The sequence below is a fragment of the Choloepus didactylus genome, chromosome 21 (genome assembly GCF_015220235.1).
Source record: "Choloepus didactylus isolate mChoDid1 chromosome 21, mChoDid1.pri, whole genome shotgun sequence".
Lineage (NCBI taxonomy): Eukaryota > Metazoa > Chordata > Mammalia > Pilosa > Megalonychidae > Choloepus > Choloepus didactylus.
The window spans coordinates 262492-269856 of record NC_051327.1 but is presented as its reverse complement, the minus strand read 5'-3'; the positions used below and the strand labels follow the sequence as shown (position 1 = coordinate 269856).

General features: G+C 44.0%; 1 pseudogene; it reads right to left on the bottom strand.

Moving 5' to 3' along the window:
* Window positions 1-3803: 3803 nt before the first annotated feature.
* Window positions 3804-6733, bottom strand: LOC119517912 (annotated as a pseudogene).
* Window positions 6734-7365: the final 632 nt, after the last annotated feature.

The window sequence follows — 7365 nt, the reverse complement described above, 5'->3', positions numbered from 1 at the left end:
ATCCTAAGTAAACAATTGTTGGTTCCCTGTATAGTCACATATTTATATATTCAGCACCATTGCCACTATCTATATAAGGGCATCTCCATTTCTTCCACAAAGAAGGAGGAAGAGTCAAAGAAGGCAGAGATGAAAAAGAAGAGAAAGAGAGAAAAACAAATAAAAACACCCCAAAACTTGATAGCAGAAAGTGACAAGGGAAAGATAGCATTAACCTAAAGTAGAATAAAGAGTCATACTAACATCACCACTGCCAGGAGTCCCATACCCTTCCCCTATACCCCACCCCCCATATGCATTTAGCTTTGGTATATTGCCTTTGTTATATTAAAGGAAGAATAATACAATGTTTCTGTTAATTATAGTCTCTAGTTTGCATTGATTGTGTTTTCCCCTCAATCCCACCTTATTTTTAACGCCTTGCAATGTTGACATTGATTTGTTCTTCCTCATGTAAAAACATATTTGTACCTTTTATTTCAATCATTGAGCACCCTAGATTTCCCTGAGTTATACAGTCCAGTCTTTATCATTCACCTTTTTTTCTGGTGTCCCACATGTTCCCAGCCTTCCCCTTTCAACCATATTCACAGCCATCTTTGTTCAGTGTACTTACATTGCTGTGTTACTATCTCCCAAAATTGTTTCCCAAACCTCTCACTCCTGTGTTTTCCTTTCTGTCTGCAGTGCTTCCTTTAGTGTTTCCTGTAGAGCAGGTATCTTGTTCAAAAACTTTGTCATAGTCTGTTTGCCAGAGAATATTTTAAGCTCTCCCTCATATTTGAAAGACATTTTTTCCAGATATAGGATTCTTGGTTGATGATTTTTGTCTTTCAATATCTTAAATATATCACCCCACTTCTTTCCTGCCTCCATGGTTTCTATTGAGAAATCTGCACATAGTCTTATCAAGCTTCCTTTGTATGTGATGGATCACTTTTCTCTTGCTGCTTTCAGGATTCTCTCTTTATCTTTGACATTTGACAATCTGATTATTAAGTGTCTTGGCATAGGTCTATTCAGATCTGTTCTGTTTGGGGCATGCTATGCTTCTTGGATCTGTAATTTTGTCTTTCATAAGAGATGGGAATTTTTCAGTGATTATTTCCTCTATTATACTTCAACCTCTTCTCCCTTCTCTTCTCCCTCTGGGACACCAATGACATGTACATTCTTGCTTTTCATTTTGTCTCTAAGTTCCTGGAGATGTTGCTCATATTTTTCCATTCTTTTCTCCATCTGTTCTTTTGTGTGTAGGCTTTCAGGTGCCTTGTTCTCCAGTTCCTGAGTGTTTTCTTCTGCCTCTTGAGATCTGCTGTTGTATGTTTCCTTGTGTCTTTCATCTCTTTTGTACCTTTCATTTCCATAGATTCTGCCAGTTGGTTTTTCAAACTTTCAATTTCTACCTTATATATGCCCAGTGTTTTCATTATATGGTTCAGCTCTTTTGTCATATCTTCCCTAAACTTTTTGAATTGATCTATTATTAGTTGTTTTTATTCCTGTATCTCAGTTGAAGTGTAAGTTTGTTCCTTTGGGCCATAACTTCATTTTTCTTAGTGTATATTGTAGTTTTCTGTTGTCTAGGCATGGTTTCCTTGGTTACCCCAATCAGGTTTTCCTAGACCAGAATGGGCTCAGGTCCCAAACCAAGAAATATTCAGTATCTGGTTTCCCTGAGGATGTGTCTTAGAAAATTGGTACACCTGTGATCCCTCAGTTCACTGTGATTTTCTGCCCAGCAGGTGGTGCCTTTCAGCCTAATTCTAGACTGGTGTAAGGTGTGGCTCATGGCTGTTTTCCCCCAGGCTCTGGGGTCTGGTTCTGAATGGAAGGCAGGTAGTAGAGCTGGGCCACACCTCTTTCCTCTTAGAGAAGATAGACCCCCTAGGGAGAGACCATTAGCATTTTAATGGTCTCTCTCTTCCTGTGCTATCTCCACCCTTGTCTGGGTCAGAGCACTTGGAACTGAAAATGGTTGAGGCTTTCTCCACTGAGCTGAAACAGGGAGAGAAAGTCCCCTTCAACCCTCTGGCTCTCCAAAGTCAGTAATCACCCAAAGCCTCTGTCTCCTTGTTGGGGACTTGCAGCTCACAGTAAGCATTTCACACTCACTAATTAAAACCCAGTTGGAGCTCAGCTGAGCTATACTCACCTGCTGGGAGAGAGCTTCTCTCTAGCACCATGAGGTTTTGCAGCTCAGGCTGTGGGGGGAGGGGGCCTCACAGCTTGGATCCATGGTTTTTCTTACAAATTTTATGCTACAATCTCAGGAATTCCTCCCAATCAGGTTGATGTATGATGAGTGGATGGTCATGTTTGTGCACCTGCAGTTATTCCAGATTATTTACTAGTTGTTCCTGGTTTTTTATTAGTTGTTCCATGGGGACTAACTAGCTTCCATTCCTCTTAGGCTGCCATCATTCTCTCAGTGTCTTTTTGTCTGAAAATGTTTTAAACTCCCCCTCAGTTTTGAAGGACAATTTTGCCAGATATAGAATTCTTAGTTTGCAATTTTTCTCTATCAGTATGTTAAATGTATCATACCATTGCCTTCTCACCTCCATGGTTTCTGCTGAGAAATCCACACATAAACTTTTTGAGTTTGCCTTTTATGTGTTGGATCAATTTTCTCTTGCTGCTTTCAGAATTCTCTCTTTGTCTTTGACATTTGACACTTTGATTAGTAAGTCTCTTGGAGTAGGTCTATTTAGGTCTATTCTGTTTGGGATATGCTTCACTTCTTGTATCTGTAATTTTATGTCTTTCATAAGAGGTGGGAAATTTTCAGTAATATTTCTGCCATTTTTTTTTTTGCCCCCTTTTCCTTCTCTTCTCCTTCTGGTACACCCATTACACATATATTTGTCTGCTTCATGTTGTCATTCAAGTCCCTGAGTCACTGCTCTTATTTTTTCATTCTTTTCTCTATTATTTTCTGTGTAGGAGTTCAGATCTTCTGTCCTCTAGTTCACTAATCCTTTCATCTGCCTCTTCAAATCTGGTGTTGTATGCCTCCATTGTGTTTTTCATCTCTTCTGTTTTGGCTTTCCTTCCCATAAGTTCTGTCATTCGTTTTTTCAAATTTCCAAGTTCTTCCTTATATTCACCCAATAGCTTCTTTTTCTGAGAGTTTTTTTTATATTTAAAAACAAAACCAACCTCCCCCCCAAATAACCCCCCAAACAAACAAACAAAAAAACCAGATTAAATAAAATTTATGGTGAATATACCCAGCAACCATCTGTATGTGCAATTAAATACTGTCTTACTGTGGCACAAACTTTAAACAATAAACAAGTGTTCTGGGGAGTGAAGGGGGACCCAAGTTTTAACTCTGTGGGGTTTGGGGAGACAAGATAAGGAGAGTGAGAGGAAGGGGAAATCAATTTCAGTTTTCATAATTCTGTCCATATAAATATATTCATAAAGACCAAAAAAGAAAAGAGAGCTTAGGATGCAAGGAAATAGAATAGGGGAGTGTGGGACCCTCCCAATTCCACCTGGCCAAAGAATATGAAAGAAATTAATTTCATGGTGGGAGAACAGATAAAAAATGATAGAAGAGGATAGGAAGGAGAGGGAATCAGAGAGTAGCCAAATGGGGACAGACGGGATGATGGCAGGGGGTGAGGTGTCCAGTGTCAGTATGTTCCTCTGTCCATCTTCATTCTTACACTTAGGTTCCAGTTGAGTGCCTATCTCCCTACTTTCTACCTCTGTCAGTGGTCTGTCTGGATCCCTCAATCTGTCTTCAACTTGTCCTCACCCCTATTGTGCCAGTCCCTTAGTTCCTCCTCCACTTATTGGGAGCTGTCTCACTCCAGGATCCTCAGGTCATAGTTCTTTTTGGCCACTCAAAGTTTGAAGTGACTCATGGAGTTGTTGAGGCAAAGGGAGGCATTTTGGGTAGCCAGGAGGCTGGGGAACACAGCCACAATGGTGTACAAGGCAGAAAAGTCCACATGGTGGTCATTCTCAGCAGTCCCACCATTGTCCCCCGTGCCCCTGCCAGATAACCCCTGAGCATCCTTGAGCCACTGGATCTTGGCACCAGACAGGGTGAGCTGAGTGAAGAGTTTGTCAGCCTCTGTGGGTGATGCCCTCAGGGAAATCTGCCACCTCCAGCGCCCACCCCAGGACAATGTTTGCTGTCCTCATGTCCTTGGAGGCAGATTTGAGTGCTTGTCTCTTGCCCCAGTTTCCATGCTTTAATCCACTCTGTCCCTGATGCACTGTATAAGTTGACTCAACATGGAGCAAGAGAGGGCAGATGGACAGATTGTACTGTAATGGCTGGCCCAAGAGGGAGTACTTCCCATCACCCTGTGCTGGACCCCCAGGCCAGGGGAACTGTGTGAGGACAGGTAGAGGACTGAGTCCTGTGCAAATGCTGCTGAGGCTGGTGACAGGAGAGGGTGCTGGGGGATGGGTAGGGGATGTGATGGGGCTGCTGCTCATCTGTGTGTTGGCTTGGGGGTTACTGTTGGGATTGTACTGGTCTCCAGGCCTCTGGCCCTGCTGGCCCATGCTGTAATATTTACAGTGACTCCACAATTCCGTACATGGGTTCTGGGGAGCTTGGGGTCCATTAGGGACATTCAGCTGCATGACCACCACAACAGGCCCAGAAGATAACACTCATGAGTACTGCTGTGGCATCTGTGGTGGACTGCAGTGAGAAGGAGACTGAGGCATCTGGTACTGCTCAGAGCCAGGAAGTTGCAGAAACCCCACAGAAGGACTCATACCATTCTGCTGAGCCAGTGGGATCATGCTGTAGTACACAGGTATGCCCCCTGCTGGGAGGCCTCCTTGTACAGATTGGCTTGCAGGGACCAGACTGGAAGGTGTCTGGGTGACATTTTGAGAGTTGTTACCCATTGGGACTTGGTAAGAAGGCAGTGGAGTGTACTGAACCACCAGGCTTTACATCTGCCCCCCCATGCTGCTCCTCTGGTTGCTGAGCAGGCCCTGGTTCTGTGGCTGCTGGATCCCAATCATGCCTTGGTAATCTGCCTGCTGCTGGTTAGGCATCGTGGACTGTAAACCAGGCTGCTGGGATTACTATAGGCTACCAGGTGAGAGAGTTGGAGTTAGGATACTGTCCAGGGGGATAGTAAGAAATCTGGATCTGTTGAGTGGGCTGCATGTAGACCTGAGGTGGCAGGACTTGCTGAGTAGGTGGTGCATGGCTAGAGGTGGAATAGCTGGAGGTGGGGAGGGGCTGTCCAGTGGAAGCCATGATTAACATAGTCTGCTGAGGGTGTTGGGAGATAAGTGGGGGCTGGAACAGAGCTGAGGATGGGTCAGCTGCTTCAGCAGAACCTTGGTGGCTAAGGCTCATTTGTCCAAAGGGGTTGCTGAGGTCATCTGCCTGTGAGATCATGTGATTATTCAAAGGTGGCTGTTGCTGAGGTGTGGGTAGAAGAGCAGGAAGCTGCTGCTGCTGCTCCTGCTGGGCAGTACAGGGGAGAAGGCCCAGGACAGACTGGGATGAGGTAACCTGGTTACACACTTCTGGGGTACCTAATGCCATGCCTGGCCTAGAGGTCCTTTCTACACTACCACCTTTACTGCTTCCAATGCTGTCACCCCAGGTGAGGATAGAAATCCCACTGAAGCTGCTGGCTTTGGTGACAGGGGGCTGCATGCTCCAGACAGAGCCATCTGAGTCCATGCTGCTCCAGAGCCATGGCTCCAGGGATTTGAGTTCACTGTCTGTGCTCCTCTGGTGGCTGCTTGAGGTACAGCTCAGCCCCCCACAGTTCCTCCTCTTGTCATTTAGATATCCATTCTGGCCAGGCTCTTGGGCAAATATTCTCTCTCGGACCCTTTGATATTCCTCCTTTCTCTCTTCTGTTGACTTGCTCCTCCTTCCATCCTGCAATGGAACTCTGATCTGGTTATCATCTCAGTCCATACTGGCATCAACTCTCTTGAGAATGAATCTCTGTTGAAATTCTGTGTTCTTCTCATCCTTTATGTGTTCTGAGAACCTCTGTTCAGGGATTATTGTGTTACTGGTTTTGTTGATGATGACAGCTTTTCAGTTTGAGCAACATTGTGGTCCATCCCAAAATAGGCAGCTACCAAGTGTAATGGCATGTGATGATATGAGGTCATTTGAGGGAATTTCTTGAACTGGATATTGTTATCATTCATAAATTCCAGAATCTCCTGTTCTAAATTTAGCAGCATCATTTGGTCCCTTGGGTTCTTTTTCAGCACATTTACAAGAAATTCATGTAGTTCTATTCCAGTGGAGTCTATATTCTGGGCTGGAATCTCTGGACAGCATCTTTCCTGGGACCTTTTCTTTGTTTTTGTCCTTGTCTTCCTTTTCAGAGACATCCTTTGTGGACTTCTCATCTTCCTTGTCAAAAGGGCAACTGATGTGCAATTGAATGGTATCCTGGGTTTCTAGTGGCCCATCAGCAAATGGGGTAGAGGACTCCTCACACACTGCCAGGCTCTGCACCAACTTCAGCTTGGAATTAGACTTGCTCATTTCCTGGCATGACCATGGTTGGATGTTCGCCTCTTGTCAAAAATGAATTCATAATCCTGTGTCTCCCGATGTAAACTGGTATCCTCACCCTCTTTCTCATTTTCTTCCTTACTTGGAGTCTTAAATATTCACTTGCTTTTGTTTACAGATTCTTCCACTAGTTTTTTTTTCTGATTCTTTCATTATTTCCAGAGTCTCCTGAATAGTGTTACTGTTAGACATCTTCTTCAATAGAATACAGTAGCTTCTATGGACTCATGAATAAATGCTCAGCCTCCATGAGTCCAATGCTGGAATGGCATCACATATAAGAAAAAACTCTGGCATGGGCCATAGTGGGGAGGGTGCCCATGTCTCTGCTGGAACTGTTTGTGACTTAATTGTCCTCAGAAAGTGTTTACCTTCTGGATCTGAAACTGTGTCTATGTGTGCCAGTTTGGATATATCATGTCCCCCACAATGCCATCATCTTTTAATCTAATCTTTTTGGGTGGAATATTTTGATTGAGTGTTTCCATGGAGATGTGACATACCAAACTGTGGGTGATACCTTTGATTAAATTATTTCCGTGGAGGTATTACCCCATCCATTCTGGTATACATTAGCTCACCGGAGTCCTATAAGAGAGTTCACAGAAGGAGCTCAGAGCAGCTGAGAGAGACTTGGAGAGAGGCTTGCTGATGCTTTGTGATGCTTGTAGACATTTGGATATTGCTAGCCCAGAGTTTGCTCTTGAGAAGCTAAAAGTTACAAGCCCAGAGACATTTTGGAGAATGTCATTTTAAAACACAACCTGGGAGCAAAGGAAAAGCAGACATCAGCCACATTCCTTCCAAGCTGATAGAGGTGTTCT